The sequence below is a fragment of the Pristiophorus japonicus genome, chromosome 18, assembly GCF_044704955.1.
Source record: "Pristiophorus japonicus isolate sPriJap1 chromosome 18, sPriJap1.hap1, whole genome shotgun sequence".
Classification (NCBI taxonomy): Eukaryota; Metazoa; Chordata; class Chondrichthyes; family Pristiophoridae; genus Pristiophorus; species Pristiophorus japonicus.
In genome coordinates, this window is record NC_091994.1 from 43008576 (window position 1) to 43026827 (window position 18252).

The 18252-nt window shown below is 52.0% G+C and overlaps 1 protein-coding gene and 1 pseudogene across 1 annotated transcript in view; one reads left to right on the forward strand and one right to left on the reverse strand.

Annotated features, from left to right (window-relative positions):
* The window catches only part of LOC139229223 (SH2 domain-containing adapter protein F-like), a 296149-nt gene that overhangs the window by 253818 nt on the left and 24079 nt on the right, over window positions 1–18252 (reverse strand). The gene's annotated exons all lie outside the window — the stretch shown is intronic.
* On the forward strand, window positions 7041–7264 carry LOC139229482 (U2 spliceosomal RNA; annotated as a pseudogene).

Consider the following 18252-nt stretch of genomic DNA (forward strand, 5'->3'; position numbering starts at 1 on the left):
TTATTTAATTGCTGTCTGTGGGACCTTGCAATGTGCAAATTAGATGTCGCATTTCCTACATTACAACAGTGACTACACTTCAAAAGTACTTTACTGACTGTAAAGCGCTTTGGCACATCCAGAGGTGGAGAAAGGCGCTACGTAAATGCAAGTTCTTTCCTGTCCTTTTGAAGTCCAGTCACTGTTGTCATGGGAAATATGACATGTACAGCAGGGTCCCACGATCAGAATGGCCAGTTAATCTGCTTTGGGTGGTGTGGCGGAGGGAGGAATAGAGGGGCGTATCAGCCATGGCTCGGTGCGTAGCACACTCACCTCGAGTCAGAAGGTTGTGGGTTCAAGTCCTACTCCATGGGACTTGAGCACATAAATCTAGGCTGACACTCCAGTGCAGTGCTGAGGGAGTGCTGCACTGTCGAAGGTGCCATCTTTCGGATGAGACGTTAAACCGAGGCCCCGTCTGCCCTCTCAAGTGGATGTAAAAGATTCCATGGCACTATTTCAAAGAAGAGCAGGAGAGTTATCCCCAGTATCCTGGCCAATATTTATCCCTCAATCAACATACTAAAAAAAGATTATCTGTTCATTATCACAGTGCAGTTTGTGGGAGTTTGCTGTGTGCAAATTGGCTGCTGCGTTTCCCACATTACAACAGCGACTACACTGCAAAAGTACTTCATTAGCTGTAAAGCATTTTGAGACATCCGGTGGTTGTGAAAGTCTTACTTTTTTCTTTCTATAACAGGCCTCTGACAATACAACACTCCTTTGGATATTAAGGGAATCAAGGGATATGGGGATAGTGCAGGAAAGTGAAGTTAAGGTAGAAGATCAGCCGTGATCTTATTGAATCGTGGAGCAGGCTTGAGGGGGCCGAATAGCCCACTCTTGCTCCTATTTCTTAAGTTCTTATTGCGTGGGGCATCAGCTCAGATCACCTTGAACCGAAAACCTGAGGTGGAACTGCTGCTAGCTACCACCGGTAAAAATGAGGCTAAAGAAACCGTCAAAACAGTCGTGTTGTTCTTCTGCTGCCAATGCAAGCATTTCTTCAGCTCCTAAGGGTGCCAAACATTTTAAGAAGCAGTATTTATTCCTCTCCAGGATTGTTTTGCTTTGTCTGAGAAACTTTGGGGGCCTTTCCAAGAGCAAAATGAACTCGCACGAGCTCTCAGCTGACTCTTTCAATTACTAAAGGTCAAACATGTGCCCCCTTGTTAAAGGGACGCAACCAATAAAACCAGTAAATTAACAAATACGTTGAAATGAACCATAACAAATCAAAACTGAATCCTATTTCCGGTGGTGATGGTGCCCTCCAGTCATGGCGGTGCCCACCGGTCAGGGAAGCGAGCACTGAGCTGGCTCGAGTTCCACTGAGGCCCAACAAGGGCCTATTTGGTGGAATTTCTGTAACTCGGGAATTGTCCTAGACACGCGTGCGGGAAAAGAGGAGATCTACCCGCTCCCTCCCACAATACAACGGCCAGTTGACACAGCATGGGATCCTGGTGACACTGGGTCCTAGCTCCCATTGGCCAATCGGCTGGCTCTCTGGACCTTTTCTAGTTTCTAGTTTCTAGATTCTAGTTTCTAGATTCTAGTTCCCGATTCTCGTTTACATCACTGGAAGAATGAGCAGAATCACCAGCCTTCAGCAGGCGGGAACTTTCCAGCGAGAGGGGGGCGTTAGCGGGAAGAGATAAATAGAGCATTGCTGCCCAGATCAACTAGAAACCTTTCGAAAAATCGATGAGGTTGCAATGAGTTGAAATAAAAAGACTGTTTCAGAAATACAAAGCAGGTCAGTCAGCATCTGAAAGGGGAAGCGAGATTTATGTTTTCAGTTCTGATGAAGAGCCCTACCCAAAGCACTGACCAGCTGGTTTAGATGCTCACTCACCTGCTGTGCATTTCCAGCACTTATGCATCTTTCCTTTTTATCTCTACTCGTGTGAGGTGAAAGTCATTTCCAACATTTCCCCAGAGGTGCCCTGCTAGATATTCAGACAGAGCGGTTCTCTGCGACTGTATCGAGCTGCTCTCTTGGGCCCCGGTTGCTTTGAAGCCAGGATTTACGTTCTGAGCTGAGGGCTAACTGATTGCAGCAAGATCGGAATGGCTTTTATATTAAAGGAAAAGGGAAAAAAATGGCAAATGCTGAAAATCTGAAGTAAAAGCAGGAAAACAGACATCGGCTCAGCGAGCATCTATAAGAGACAGATTTGACCTTTTCAGCCATATAACCCTTCGTCACCACCCCATCGAGGTCACACGCCTGAAATATTAGATGCTGATGATTTATAGATGCTGACCAACTGCGTCATTCCAGCATTTTCTTTTCTTTAAAAAAAATGCTGCCATCGTTTTAGTTTGGATTGCGAGAAGCTTGGCACTTATCGTGAAAAATCCATTTCCCATCGCCGGGCGACAGTCTCGTTATAGGAAACCGATCGAACAGCAGAAACACCAGGAGTGGAATCTGAATTAGAATATAAAGGCAGCTCCGAAGGCTAACCTCACACCGGGTAAGACTTCCTGAGCACTCAAGCCATTACCCGATAGTCGACTCTTCTCTCAGTTCTCGTCTCAACCTCTCCCTCTCACACCTTCAAAATCTTTCCAATCCACTTTATTTATATGATTATTGCTAAAGTGAACATTAAAACATAAGAAATAGGAGCAGGAGTAGGCTATCTGGCCCCTTGAGCCTGCTCCGCCATGGCTGATCTGACCTTGGCCTCAACTCCACTTCCCTGCCCGCTCCCCATAACCCTTGACTCCCTTATCGTTCAAAAATCTGTCTATCTCCACCTTAAATATATTCAATGACCCAGCCTCCACAGCTTTCTGGGACATAGAATTCCAAAGATTCACGACCCTCAGAGAAGAAATTCCTGCTCATCTCTATTTTAAGCGGTCCCTTATTCTGAAACTATGCCCCCTAGTTCTCAGTGCCCCCGAGTAAATGTCCCTCCAACCTTCTAAATACCCCATCTTACACACTTTGCCTCCTCCTTGCATCATCTCAGAAATCCACCTTTCCTTCTGCAATCTACATGGGTTTAAAACCAAAACTAAAACATTACCGAGTCATTTTTTTTTGTGACATACCTCATCTACTTTCCCACTTTCAACCTTGGTGATGTCCAGCGCTCTGAGCCTGGGCTCTGTTTTTCGGTAAGAAATCTACCTGATTTTTAAAAGTGTTTGTAACTTGATCAGTCCCATTGAGTACGCAATATTGTCCATGGGAAATTCAATGCGGAGTATAAAAGATCCATCAAGGGTTAAATATTTTTCTGCACAATATGCCTTATCCTTTTAAATATACAGAGGATTACTCTTAAATCCCAGGGCACGGATATCACTGTGGAGTGTAATCCTTCGATTGCCTCAGCTGCACATCATATACCAGTAACCATGTATTAGTGCAGGCACAGGACAAAATATCCACCACACTTTAATTAAAATGGATCCATGGAACTGTGCGCTGAGTGTGTAAAAAACACAATTAAAGGATAGTGAACAGCCACTGAGAGACTAAACATGACCAAGGTGGGTATTGGAAACCAGTCAACCAGTACTGAAGTATGGTCAATGAACCTTCCAGAAGGATCAATATCACGCACCATTGGAGGAGTGTAAAAAAAAACTGCACCCAATTCAGGAAAGACTCGAGGAAATTCTACCTCTTTTGAATTCTATTATTAAAATCAGAAGTCTTAGTGTTGTATGTATACAATTTCCCAACAGAATGAGGGAGGGGCAAGAGGAGGAACGTGGGAGAAACAAGGGTTTATTTCACAATAATACAGATTCTATTGACCACTCAGAGGAGAAGTATTTGGGAATGGTAGCATAGTGTTTATGTTACTGGACTCGTAATCCACATGATGGTATTTAATTGTCCTTCATTTAGTTTTATTTACCCATCTATCAGTCATGTTTGAAGAAATTCACCTGCAGCTTTGACCTCTGTGTAAATCGATATTGTGCTTTTCTGATCTAATGATAGGGCCCCAGGTAGCAACAGCTCTGTGAGATTCTCCCTGATTTAAATATAAAGGATGGAATAACAAAGGCAATTCTTGGATGACAAACCAATTATTACGAGGCACAATACAGTATAAAGATGATGCTCATTATTAATAATGTCAATATAGTTCAGGAATGGTAGCATAATAATTATGCGGCTCGACTAGTAATCCAGAGGCCCGGACTAATGATCAAAAGACGTGAGTTCAAATCCCACCACGGCAGCTGAGGAATTTTAAATTCAGTTAATTAAATAAATCTGGAATATAAAAGCTAGTATCAGTAATGGTGACCATGAAACTACTGGATTGTTGTAAAAACCCATTTGGTTCACTAATGTCCTTTAGGGAAGGAAATCTGCCACCCTTACCCGGTCTGGCCTATATGTGACTCCAGATTCACAGCAATGTGATTGACTCTTTACGGCCCTCTGAAATGGTCTATCAAGCAACTCAGTTGTGCCAAAAAAAACTGCTGCAACAAAATCACTGTGGGAGTACCTTCACCACACGGACTGCAGCAGTTCAAGAAGGCGGCTCACCACCACCTTCTCAAGGGCAATTAGGGATGGGCCATAAATGTTGGCCTTGCCAGTGATGCCCACATCTCATGAATGAATGTTTAAAAATTCCTGATATTGGTTATCAATTTGCTTTTTACTAATTTGCACTTCTGTTCTCTTAGTCTACTCTCGCAGTTTAATTTAAATGAATATTCCAGAGCTACCCACTCTATTCCTTTAACTATTTAAGATACTTCTATAAGATCACTTATCAGATGCTTCCTTTTCCAGCTGAAAGGCAGAAATCTCTCCTCATAACTCAGACTAACACCAGGATCAGCCTCATGCTCCACATAGCCATCAGCACTTAAGGGTCTCCCTTGTGTCTCGTCAACCAAAACTGGACATAGTGCTCAAGGTGTGGTCTAACCGAGTACTGTACAATTTATTATGTAGTTCAACATTATATTGGCAGGACTGGATGATGTTGGGGTGGGTCCTGTCTGTTGGAACATGCTGGTTGGGTGCTCTGTACCCTTGGTGTCGAACTGCCCTTTTCTTCTCTTGGGCTCCTGCAAGCATCTCTAACCATCTCCATCCCCCACCCTTACCACTGCCTCAGCAAGGACAAGGGCAGAAGGTGCATGGGAACACCACCACCTCCAAGTTCCCCTCCAAGTCACACACTACCCTGACTTGGAAATATATCGCCATTCCTTTATTGTCACTGGGTCAAAATCCTGGAACTCCCTCCCTAACAGCACTGTGGGAGTACCTTCACCCCACGGACTGCAACGGCTCAAGAAGGCAGCTCACTATCACCTTCGCAAGGGCAATTAGGGATGGGGAATAAATGCTGGACTTGTCAATGATGCCCACATCCCATGAATGAATAAAAAAAAAGATATTCGCATGATCTCTGTGTCTTGTAAATGTCTTTAACTTCTCTCATTACGTCTCCTTGGGTCTCATGTTAATATTACTTCATCCAATTAACCATCTCCTCTGTTGCATTTAAGCACTTTGCAGGTCATTCCAGCATGTGCCTGTGTCTGCACGCACACATACATATTTATATTTTTTCCTTTTAAAAGCTATCATGGATCCTGCACCCACCACATAAATTTCCATGATCTCCTAACCGCCCCCTCTGTGCTTGTGGTGATGATCATAAATTTACACCTTCTAGCCACAGCCACAGCAGTGGAAATAGCTTTTCCTGACTTATCTGATCAAGACACCTCTTAACTTTGAGCATGTCCATCAGATCAGTTACTGGTACAGATAAAAGCCATTTTGGACGTGGCTGTGTATAGATCCTGTAATTAAAACCATTCAAATGGTGCTCCTGGTGAAGTAGTAGCAGACACTGTGCATCCATCACCATCTTGACCAAGGTCCTGCTGCTAATTATTGGCCTCAAGCACCTGTTGTACGGTAATGTTTGTTAATGACGGTTGCTCGCTTCAACCAAATTACTGCCGCTGACACAGACCAGGCATTCGGAGAACCAATTGCTTTTTGTTCTTTCTCTACTGTCCTGAGGGTGCAGACTCGAGCTGGGATTTGGTTCCACAGTTGCGGGTGGGTGGGGGGGGGGCGGGGGGGAGGTTCTTTGGCACCTCACCCATGTAGCTATTCTTCATGAGTGTTGGCAGCCTGATCGACAAAGCCTGAATCGGTGACGCCCATACTCAGCGTGTTCTCCGTCAGGGAGTCAGGCACTTGCCAATGTTGAGGGTGGGAGATTTACCTTGCACTGCTGAGGCATGCTTCTCCCTAGCCATCAGTTCTAAAACAGTCTCGGTAAACACCTGGGAGCAGAGTGTGTGCACGTGCATTGTAAAGTATGCACCTGTGAGTATGCTCACAGGTTGGTAGAGCTGTTGAGTTGTGAGTGGCTTAGCCATGTGATGTTCACAAGACTCATTAAAACCCCAGCCAGTTGGGTTCAGGGGATCCACAATGAGGCAGGTAGTTGTGAGCCTGGTGGATGAACTGGTAAGGGCCAAAATTGCTCTTTCCCTTAAGGCCCGTTACTGCCGGAAATCAGCAGCCACACTGCGGAGTGGAATGGCCGTCGATTTTTCGTGGAATGGCCTCCATTTTGAAAATTCCGGGTGACCCGCTCCCCCCACTACCGCTCCGATGGTGCCAATCCATCCTAAGTGCGTCATCAGAGCGCGCACCGCTGATGTGCCCCCCTGAATGTGAAATTCCACGCTGAAAATCTTCCTCCCGCCAGTGCACAGAGCTTGCAGTGCTTGTAAAATGGCAGTGCGGCTGCCATTAAAGGGGAGGTCGCACTGCCGTGGACTCCATCTTATTTTCTTTGTTGGCCGACTGCCATATCGGGCCGACTGCAATTATGCCCCCGGGTTCGGCTGGGCCGCCAACAGGCAGCCTGGCACCCCCTCTTGGGTGCCAGGCCACTGGCCTGGCCGAAACCCTCACTGGTGGCCCAGAGACGTAACTTAAAGAATCATAACAACATCAGAATATCGCTTCTCGGCCTTTTGGCTAAGATCATGCGTAACTGACCTGACAGGGGAGTAACCACCATAACCCCAAGGTGGTTCTCCCTGGATCACCTTTTTTGGAAATAGGAAGTGGGTGGGGTGGCTTGACCCATCCACCTCCACGGAGGTGTGTGGGGGGCCTGACCCATCCACCTCCATGGCACGAACCTGGTATTGCAGTACTTCCAGGAACGGTGCAGTGGCTCTAGGCCTTTTGGCTAAGAGCATTGGCGCAGAGTGATCCTTGAATGGGCCCAAGGTGACCTCTGGCGTTTGTGATTTGACAAAGAATTGGAACGATTGGCTACGAATTTCTCCAAAAAAAAACAAAAAAAACCAACAACATCAGAAATAGGAACAGGAGTAGGCCATTTGGCTCCTCGAGCCTGCTCCGCCATTCAATAAGATCATGGCTGATCTGATCATGGACTCAGCTCCACTTCCCTGCCCGCTCCCCATAATCCTTTACTCCCTTATCGCTTAAAAATCTCTCTATCTCCGCCTTAAATATATTCAATGACCCAGCCTCCACAACTCCCTGGGGAAGAGAATTCCATAGATTTACCAACCCTCAGAGAAGAAATTCCTCCTCATTTCCATTTTAAATGGGCGGCCCCTTATTCTAAGACTATGTTCCCTAGTTTTAGTTTCCCCTATTAGTGGAAATATCCTCTCTGCATCCACCTTGTTGAGCCCCCTCATTATCTTATATGTTTCCATAAGATCACCTCTCATTCTTCTGAACTCCAATGTGTTTAGGCCCAACCTACTCAACCTATCTTCATAAGTCAACCCCCCCCCAATTGCAGCAGCTCTCCCCTTTAAGTGAAGGGGAGAGACGTGGTGACGAGGCACGGTGATGACATCATCAGCGTTACGCTGATGAGTGACAGCGTTGGACACTCCGCCCGCCCCCTACATCCGTCACTCTACTTACCCAACTTCCGCTCACCACCGCACTTCCCGCCCCTATTATGACCGACTTCCGGGCCGCTCGAATAAAAAAAAGCCAAAGAGCGGGAATTTCACGCAAGAGGCCACCACATCCACTGCGGTGGAGAAAACAGTCGAAACACAGTAAGTGCTCCACGCTTTCGGGGGGGGGTGCGGGCAATTTCGGCCCCGTAATGTGTAGTGTGATTGTTAAACCTTTGCTAATAAATCTAGTTCTTACTAGCAATGTGTTGCTATGAATTCTTACGCAAAGAACCCATGAAGCAAATACATCACATGTTTGGGAAGTAGGAGGCGGAGAGGGCTGCGAGTTGAAGAGTTGCTTTCAGGCTAACTCTGGCCATGACTAAGTGATTACCCACGCAAGCCCCGGATAACATGGCCTTCATTGATGAAATTCCGAGCAGTTATGTTTAAAGACTTGAGTATATTTAGTAACAATGATGCACATCACCAACTGCAACAGCACATTATCTTCTGCCCGCCCCTCTTCACAGAAGCTTCTGGAATTTTCCTCATGAACCCAACTCCCCTCCCCCCACTTCCCTAGGGGTGTAAGAGGCACAGCTGTCAACAGCCCGACGCTTCAGCGCGATAACAAGTGAAAATACATTCCTGATCTTCTTCCAGTGGCTTAGTGTCAGCTTGCCATGGCTGGTAGCATAGTCAGCTCAGAGTGAACAGGTTGTTGCGTCAAGCCTCACTCCAGAGACTTGAGCACATAATCTAGGCTGACACTACAGTGCGGTGCTGAGGGAGTGCCGCACTGTCGGAGGTGCCGCTTTTTGGGCAAGACGTTAAAACGAGGAACCGTCTGCCCTCTCAGGTGTATGTATAAGATCCCATGGCATTATTCGAAGAGAGCAGTGGAATTATTCCCCATGTCCTGGCCAATATTTATCCCTCAAACAACATCACTTAAAAAAAACCCAGATTATTTGGTCATTATCACATTACTGTTTGTGGGGGCTTGCTGTGCGCAAATTGGAAGCTGCCTTTCCTACATTACAACAGTGACTACACTTGAAAAGTACTTCATTGGCTGTAAAACGCCCTGGGATATCTTGGGGCCATGACAGGTGCTATATAAATGCAAATCTTTCTTTAGTGTCAGCTTGACTTGGTTGATAGAAGTCTCACCACTGAATCAACAGGCTGTGGGTTCAAGAAACACTCCAGGATTTAAAGAAAAAGAAAGACTTGCATTTATATAGTGTCTTTCACAACCACCGAATGTCCCAAAGCACTTTCACTGTTGTAATGCAGGAAACACGGCAGCCAATTTGCGCACAGCAAGCTCCCACAAACAGCAATGTGATAATGAACAGATAATTTGCTTTAGTGATGTTGATTGAGGGATAAATATTGGCCAGGACACTGGGGATAACTCCCTTGCTCTTCTTCAAAATAGTGCCATGGGATCTTTTACATCCACCTGGGAACAGACGGTGCCTCGGTTTAATATCTCATCCGAAAGGCGGCACCTCCGACAGTGCTGCAATCCCTCAGCACCGCACTGGACTTGTCAGTCTAGATTTTTGTGCTCAGGTCTCTGAAGTAGGATTTGAACCCACAACCTTCGGACTCAGAGGCAAGGGTGCTACCAACTTAGCCATGGCTGACACATTTGAGCTTGTGATCGAGGCCGATACTTCACTGCAGTACCAAGGGAGTGCTGCATTGTCGGAGGTGCTGTTTTTTGGATGAGATGTTAAACCGAGGCCCTGTCTGCCCATGGCACTATTTTGGAGAGTAAGGAGATCTCCCTGTCCTGACTGACTGACCGCGAGGATGTGGACGGTGCTATATAAAGGCAAGTTGTTTCCTTTCAGTGGGCTAATGCATCATCCAGTGTGGTACTACATCAGAAAGATCTCAAAACAATCCCTTTAAAAGCAGAGGGAAGCTAAATAAGTTAATCAATATGAAAGGCAATTCATCATTAAACCACATGGAGCCAACCCAAGCAGACAACTCCCTGCTGTAAGGGGAAATAGTTTCTGCGTTGGCAAGGTAGTAACTATTAGTGCTGCAGATTATGTGGTGGGGGGGGGGGGGGGGGGGGAGTGAGGCTGCATGTGTCCACCCACACAAGTGTCAGAGAATCACGACACCGACCCACTATTTCCTCAGCTTTGTATGCCAGAGAATAGGACGGTGTTAATGACTTGTTCCCCACCGATTGACAGTGGTCAAAACATAAAAAGGGATTGAATCTGCTCATGGGGCTTTGCTGCAAGTCACACAGGGACTGTAATGTTCTACTGAAATCCTTAATACTGCCCTATTTAATTACTGTGAATATAGCGCAGCATTCTCCACAGCAGATGTGTGTGTGATCGCAAATCCTCGTCTTAATTTGATTAACCCCTGTGGTACTGCTGTAGTACTTCGACTCCCCAAACAGATGGGGAAGAGGGTGGAGGGGGAATGGAATGGAAAAAGGAGTTAAAAAGGTTAAAGGTTGCTTTTCCAAGTCATGCCTCCCACTCCAATTCCTTTTTTCCAGGTACTTTAGAATGGCGGAGCTCTTTATCCGTCCTCTTACAATCTACAGCCTCTTCAAGCCGAGTCTCGTGTTACCAAACCTTCACTTACCTCGCCTTCTCTCCCACTGTGTGGTGCCTTGTACTGTTGGCTTTCACCCAGCTCTCTCCACTAAAGGAAAGCTAGGAAACTGATGTATGAATCTCACTCCGAACGCGAGCAGCAGAACTGCCCGTAGAAGTGGAGTTCCTGGCAGGTGGATGAGCATGTTGGTGCCAGCACAATGTGGGCATGGAATGGGGGGAAATGGGTCTGAACGGTGATTGGCCACATGGCAAGTTTCCATCTAAGTCACACCAGAGGGGGGGTTTGAGCAAATAGCTCTATGAAGACAGACTTGCATTGAGGTACATATTTCGGCACTGAAATTGGTTATTGTCCCAGTCGGGGGAACCTTTCTGAGGCTGGACATTCTGCGCCCGGTACGGAGCGCCCCCCTGCAAGTGAAATTGCTTACCGCCCCTCACAGGAAGTGGAGAGCAATGTCACGCGCTCCACTTCCTCTCGGGGCGGGATCCGAGGGGGCTACCCGGGTGCATTGCGGAGCGCTGACGTGTTTCGACGCCCCTCCCCTTCCATTAAAGGGCAGGAACGCTGTGAGCTCTGCAGGCCCTTTGATGGACCTGCACTGGGCCACCGGGGCTGTGTGGTGCTGTGGCCACAGCCCGGCACCCAAACCAAGTCGGAGGAAACAAATGTCGGCGTGGGGCGCGGCGCACCTCCCCATTAAGCTCCGCCCTGTGATCGGTGGGCGGCCGGTTCGCGACCTGCGTGGCTGGTGCTGACATCGCCCTTGGCAGCCTCACGGGGCGCTGCCCAATTTCCTCTGCGTGACGGAAACGTGCCGTTACGCATGGTGATGACATCATGGGTGGATTCGCGCCTCCGCTAACTGCCATGCAATTTCGCGGTAGCTGGTAACACCCCCACCCCGTCCCCCCGCCTCCCTGGATGAAAACCACTTTCGCAACCCGTTAGTTCGCCCCACCCCTGGAAGTGAACAGGGGAATTTCACCCCCTTAGTGTTTATCAGGTAGTACTCAAAAGCTGTTCAGGTACAATTTATTACTCAAGTTAACAGCCAGTTTGTGCACAGTGAGATCCCACAAAAGAAAGCAATGAGCTGAATGAATCCATTTCTTTGTGCAGATGCTTGAGGGAGGAACATTGGCCAGGAGGACAAGGAAAATGGTACATGTGATATCTTTACAGAGACCACTTACAAGCAGACTCTATAAGATGACTCCTTAACAGAAACTCTCATTATGTGACCTTGCCACATGACCATTTATTGTTAACACACCAGTAGTTGCATTACATCAGTAGTCCACTAGGTGGAGCTCTACAGTACCCTGGGATCTTTAACGCAGTTGAACAGCTAATGGGGCCGCAGTTTGAAGGATTGGGGGAATGGCAGAACTGGGGGAAGGCAAACGCACAGAATGGAAAGCTCTGGGCCAATCCCTCACTTTGCAGGCCCAGGGAGCACATCACAGGAATGTCGCCTTTCATTTTAATAGCTGGCACATTATGGCTTGTGTTCTCAGGCGGTGCTCTCCCATGAGCACTGCATCCCACTGGGAGCCTGGGATTGGCTGCAATTCATCCCAGCTTTTCTCTCCTCCACATGGAGATGCGCTGAGTACTTCAAACAGAAGCATCTGCCCTAGATTTTCCTTCTCTTTTGATATTCAGTGTCAAGGCGACAGAATAAGAGGAGCTTTGACTGCTCTCTGATCAGAAGCACTGGCTCTGCAGGATTGTCAGCCATTCGGAATTAAACCGGGTATTGCTCTTCCAATTTTCTTTCCTCGTCCTGTGATTTGGTGGGGTAACTTATTCTGGTTTTCTATTAACTTTTAATGCCACCAAAACAAACGTCAGAGTTCCCGCCAGGATCCCATCCCACCCTCTAATGAACCCCTATCGACTCGGCAAATGTGGACAACTTCTGGGCAGTTAATCTCAGCCCTTTAAACAATTACTGATTATAAAGTGAATATTTCAGGATTGTTTTATCTCACTACGAGAAACATGGTGAACACCAAGATCCTGGAGAAGCAAATAGCTTTCTCAGTTGCTCTGTTTTCCTGCACCTCCTCGCAACAACCCAGGAGGAACCGGCGTGTGTGTGCGCGCATGTGCGTGTGTGTATCCGTGTCTGCGCATGTGCGTGTGCCTGTGCGTGTATCTGTTTGCGCGTGTGTCTGCTTGTGTGCGTGTGTCTGCACCTGATTGTGTGTCTGTGTGCGTGCGTCTGTGTTTGTGTCTGTGCCTGAGTGTGCGTGTGTGTCTGCTCCTGTGCCTGTGTGTGCGCGCGCGCCTGTCTGTCTGTGTGTCTGCCTGTGCAGGTGCGTGTATCTGTGTGTGTGCGTGCGTCTGTCTGTCTGCCTGTGCATGTGCCTGTGTCTGTCTGCCTGTGCATGTGCCTGTGTCTGTCTGTCTGTCTGTGTGCGTGTTTGCGTGTGCGTGTCTGTCTGTGTGTGCGTGTGTGCCTCGGCCTGTAAATCTATATATAAATATATATATGAGCTAGCCCAGCTTTTGAGCTGCTGCCAATTGTTTCTGAATGAGAAACCCTGGGAGTTCAGCGTCACTTCACGGAAACTGAGAACCTCAGGCATTTAAAATTACAGAGATTGCAACATCAGTAAAACTAATTTTCCAGCCGCAGTCCCTGCAGTTAATATAAAAGCTCCCAGTACAAAGTACAACATTCAAAATCCCATGTTCTTCTGCCGTCATTGCCATAGATCTCGGCCCCTGGGTCCCTGCTAATTGGAGACCCAGAACCAGCAACTACCACCCAAGGCCCTCAACGCCTTGACAATGGGCAATGCAAAGAAAGGTTTTATTTTTAACCCATTTCCCAGTCTTTCTGGTCACTGGCCTTAAGAAACATGGAAAGTTTACTGTGATGTTGCTGCCAAGCACAAGTGGGGAGCCAGCGGTTGGTTTGGCAACCTCGGAGTCGCCAGGAATTAAGGATTCATCTCCGAAATACCACTGCGAGTAAATCCCGGAAAAAAATAATCATCGGGACACTTTAGTTATTAGTTAGACAGATATTGGAGACGGGGAAGAAAGGTTATTTAACTGGGAGGGGCGTTTGGAAGTGGGAGGCCATGTGATGAAACCTCCAGGAATACGGCCAACCAGAGTGGACCACTCCAGCCCTCACTGCAGCAAGAGAAAAGCTCGCCAAGGCTCAGTGGGTGGGCACCCAACTCCTGAACGCTAGCCGCTGACTTCTGCTGCCCCGTGCATGTCTCTGGACGTCAGGTGAGGACAGAATCAATTTCAGCTGCGCTGCCCTCACAGGCGAATAGTCTGGGAACACCCTCAGAGTCGATTACCCACGATCATACAGCCGGCTGGGGAACCTGCCCCATAGAACGCCTTTAACATAGGGAAACAACCCAAAGACCCTCACAGCAGCGTAATCAGACAGAAATCCACACTGAGCCACATAAGGAGATACTAGGAGCTGAAGAGGTAGGCTTTTTTAAAGCAGGGTCCTAAAGTAGAGATAGAGGTATTGAGGTGGAGATATCAGGTCGGTATTCCACAGCTTAGACCCAAGACGGCGAGGGGCGGGGGGAGAGAGAGAGCGAGGGGCGGGGGGAGAGAGCAAGGGGCGGGGGGAGAGAGCGAGGGACGGGGGGAAGAGAGCGAGGGGCAGGGGGAGAGAGAGAGAGACAGGCGGGGGGAGAGAGAGAGCGAGGAGCGGGGGGGAGAGAGAGAGCGAGGGACGGGGGGGAAGAGAGCGAGGGACGGGGGGAAGAGAGCGAGGGGCGGGGGGAGAGAGAGAGCGAGGGGCGGGGGGAGAGAGAGAGCGAGGGGCGGGGGGAGAGAGAGAGTGGGATGGCGGGAGGAGAAGAGAGCGGGTGGACGGGAGGAAGAGAGAGTGGGGGGGATGAGAGCGTGCGGGGGGGAAAGAGAGAGTGGGGGGGGAAGAGAGTGGAGGGGGGAACAGAGAGTGGGGGGGGAACAGAGAGTGGGGGGGGGAACAGAGAGTGGGGGGGGAACAGAGAGTGGGGGGGAACAGAGAGTGGGGGGGGAACAGAGAGTGGGGGGGAACAGAGAGTGGGGGGGGAACAGAGAGTGGGGGGGGAACAGAGAGTGGGGGGGGAACAGAGAGTGGGGGGGGAGAGAGAGTGGGGGGGGGGGGAGAGAGTGGGGGGGGGGAGAGAGTGAGGGGGGGGAAGAGAGAGTGAGGGGGGGAAGAGAGAGTGAGGGGGGGAAGAGAGAGTGGGGGGAAGAGAGAGTGGGGGGGAGAGAGAGTGGGGGGGAGAGAGAGTGGGGGGAAGAGAGAGTGGGGGGAAGAGAGAGTGGGGGGAAGAGAGAGTGGGGGGAAAGAGAGAGTGGGGGGAAGAGAGGGTGGGGGGAAGAGAGGGTGGGGGGGGAGAGAGAGTGGGGGGGGGAAGAGAGAGTGAGGGGGGGGAAGAGAGAGTGGGGGGAAAGAGAGAGTGTGAGGGGGGAAGAAAGAGTGGGAGGGAAGAGAGCAAGGGGCGGGTGGGGTGGGAGAGAGAGAGCGAGGGGCGGGGGGAGAGAGAGAGAGAGCGAGGGGCGGGGGAGAGAGAGAGAGCGAAGGGCGGGGGAGAGAGAGAGAGCGAGGGGCAGGTGGAGAGAGATCGAGGGGCGGGGGGAGAGAGAGAGCGAGGGGTGGCGGGAGAGAGAGAGAGCGAGGGGCAGGGGGAGAGAGAGAGCGAAGGGCGGGGGAGAGAGAGAGTGAGAGGTGGGGAGAGAGAGAGCGAGGGGTGGGGAGAGAGAGAGTGAGGGGCGGGGGAGGGGGAGAGAGGGGCGGGGGAGAGAGAGAGAGAGAGCGAGGGGCAGGGGGAGAGAGAGCGAGGCGTGGGGGGAGAGAGAGAGAGAGCGAGGGGCGGGGGAGAGAGAGAGAGCGAGGGGCGGGGGAGAGGGAGAGAGCGAGGGGCGGGGGGAGAGAGAGCAAGGGGCGGGGGGAGAGAGAGAGAGCGAGGGGCGGGGGGAGAGAGCGAGGGGCGGGGGGAGAGAGAGAGCGAGGGGCGGCGGGAGAGAGAGAGAGCGAGGGGCGGGGGAGAGAGAGTGAGGGGTGGGGGGAGAGAGAGAGCGAGGGGTGGGGGAGAGAGAGAGAGAGAGATGGGAGGAGAGAGAGTGGGCGGGAACAGAGAGTGGAGGGGGGAAGAGAGAGTGAGGGGGAAGAGAGAGTGGGGGGTGGGGGAGAGAGAGAGAGCGAGGGGCGAGAGAGAGAGAGCGACGGATGGAGAGAGAGAGCGAGGGGCAGGAGGGAGTGAGAGAGAGAGCGAGGGGCGAGAGAGAGAGAGCGACGGATGGAGAGAGAGAGCGAGGGATGTGGGAGAGAGAGTGAGAGACGGGGGGAGAGAGAGTGGGGGGAGAACAGAGAGTGGGGGGGGGAAGAGAGAGTGGGGGAGGAAGAGAGAGTGGGGGAGGAAGAGAGAGTGGGGGGTGGGGGAGAGAGAGAGCGAGGGGCGGGGGAGAGAGAGAGAGAGCGAGGGGCGGCGGGAGAGAGAGAGAGCGAGGGGCGGGGGAGAGAGAGTGAGGGGTGGGGGGGAGAGAGAGAGAGAGCGACGGGCGGGGGGAGAGAGAGAGCGAGGGGTGGGGGAGAGTGAGAGAGAGAGATGGGAGGAGAGAGAGTGGGGGGGAACAGAGAGTGGAGGGGGGAAGAGAGAGTGAGGGGGAAGAGAGAGTGGGGGGTGGGGGAGAGAGAGAGAGCGAGGGGTGAGAGAGAGAGAGAGCGACGGATGGAGAGAGAGAGTGAGGGGCAGGGGGGAGTGAGAGAGAGCGAGGGGCAAGAGAGAGAGAGCGACGGATGGAGAGAGAGAGAGCGAGGGGTGGGGGGGAGAGAGAGAGAGACGGGGGGAGAGAGAGTGGGGGGGAACAGAGAGTGGGGGGGGTTCAGAGAGTGGGGGGGGGAAGAGAGAGTGGGGGAGGAAGAGAGAGTGGGGGGTGGGGGAGAGAGAGAGCGAGGGGCGGGGGAGAGAGAGAGAGCGAGGGGCGGGGGAGAGAGAGAGTGCGAGGGGCGGGGGGAGAGAGAGAGAGAGCGAGGGTGGCGGGGCGAGAGAGAGAGGGCGAGGGGCGGGGGGAGAGAGAGAGAGCGAGGGGCGGGGGGAGAGAGAGAGAGCGAGGGGCGCGGGGAGAGAGAGAGAGCGAGAGGCGCGGGGAGAGAGAGAACGAGGAGCGAGAGAGAGAGAGCGACGGATGGAGAGAGAGAGAGTGACGGGTGGAGAGAGAGAGCGAGGGGCGGGAGGAGAGAGAGAGAGCAAAAGGCGGGGGAAGAGAGAGAGAACAAGGGGCGGGGGGAGAGAGAGAGAGCGAGGGGCGGGGGAGAGAGAGAGAGCGAGGGGCGGGGGGAGAGAAGAGAGCGAGGAGCAGGGGGAGAGAGAGAGAGAGCGAGGGGTGGGGTGGGGAGAGAGCGAGAGAGGCGGGGGGAGAGAGAGAGGGCGAGGGGAGGGGGGGGGAGAGAGAGAACGAGGGGCGGGGGGGGAGAGAGAGAGAACGAGGGGCGGGAGGAGAGAGAGAGAACGAGGGGCGGGAGGAGAGAGAGAGAACGAGGGGCGGGAGGAGAGAGAGAGCGAGGGGTGGGGGGAGAGAGAGAGAGCGAGGGGCGAGAGAGAGAGAGCGACGGATGGAGAGAGAGAGTGAGGGGCGGGAGGAGAGAGAACGAGGGGCGGGAGGAGAGAGAGAGAACGAGGGGCGGGAGGAGAGAGAGAGAACGAGGGGCGGGAGGAGAGAGAGCGATGGATGGAGAGAGAGAGTGAGGGGCGGGAGGAGAGAGAGAGAGAATGAGGGGCGGGAGGAGAGAGAGAGAACGAGGGGCGGGAGGAGAGAGAGAGAACGAGGGGCGGGAGGAGAGAGAGAGAACGAGGGGCGGGAGGAGAGAGAGAGAACGAGGGGCGGGAGGAGAGAGAGAGAGCGAGGGGTGGGGGGAGAGATAGAGCGAGGGGCGGGGGGAGAGAGAGAGAGTGAGGGGCGAGAGAGAGAGAGTGACGGATGGAGAGAGAGAGCGAGGGGCGGGAGGAGAGAGAGAGAGCGAAAGGCGGGGGAAGAGAGAGTGAACGAGGGGCGGGGGAGAGAGAGAGAGCGAGTGGCAGGGGGAGAGAGAGAAAGCGAGTGGCGGGGGGAGAGAGAGAGAGCGAGTGGCAGGGGGAGAGAGAGAGAGCGAGTGGCGGGGGAGAGAGAAAGAGAGAGCGAGGGGCGGGTGGAGAGAGAGAGAGAGCGAGGGGCAGGGGGAGAGAAAGAGAGAGCGAGGGGCGGGGGGAGAGAAAGAGAGAGCGAGGGGCGGGGGAGAGAGAGAGAGAGCGATGGGCGGGGGGGGTGAGAGAGGCGGGCGGGGGGAGAGAGAGAGAGAGCGAGGGGCGGGGGGGGAGAGAGAGCGAGGGGCCGGGGGAGAGAGAGCGAGGGGCGGGGGGAGAGAAAGAGAGGGCGAGGGGCGGAGGGAGAGAGAGCAAGGGGCAGGGGAGAGATAGAGCGAGGGGCGGGGGGAGAGAAAGAGAGAGCGAGGGGTGGGGGAGAGAGAGAGAGAGCGAGGGAGATAGAGAGCGAGGGGCGGAGGGAGAGAGAGAGAGCGAGGGGCGGGGGGGAAGAGAGCGACGGATGGAGAGAGAGAGCGAGGGGCGGGAGGAGAGAGAGAGAGCGAGGAGCGGGGGGGAGTGAGAGAGGCGGGCGGGGGGAGAGAGAAAGCGAGGAGTGGGG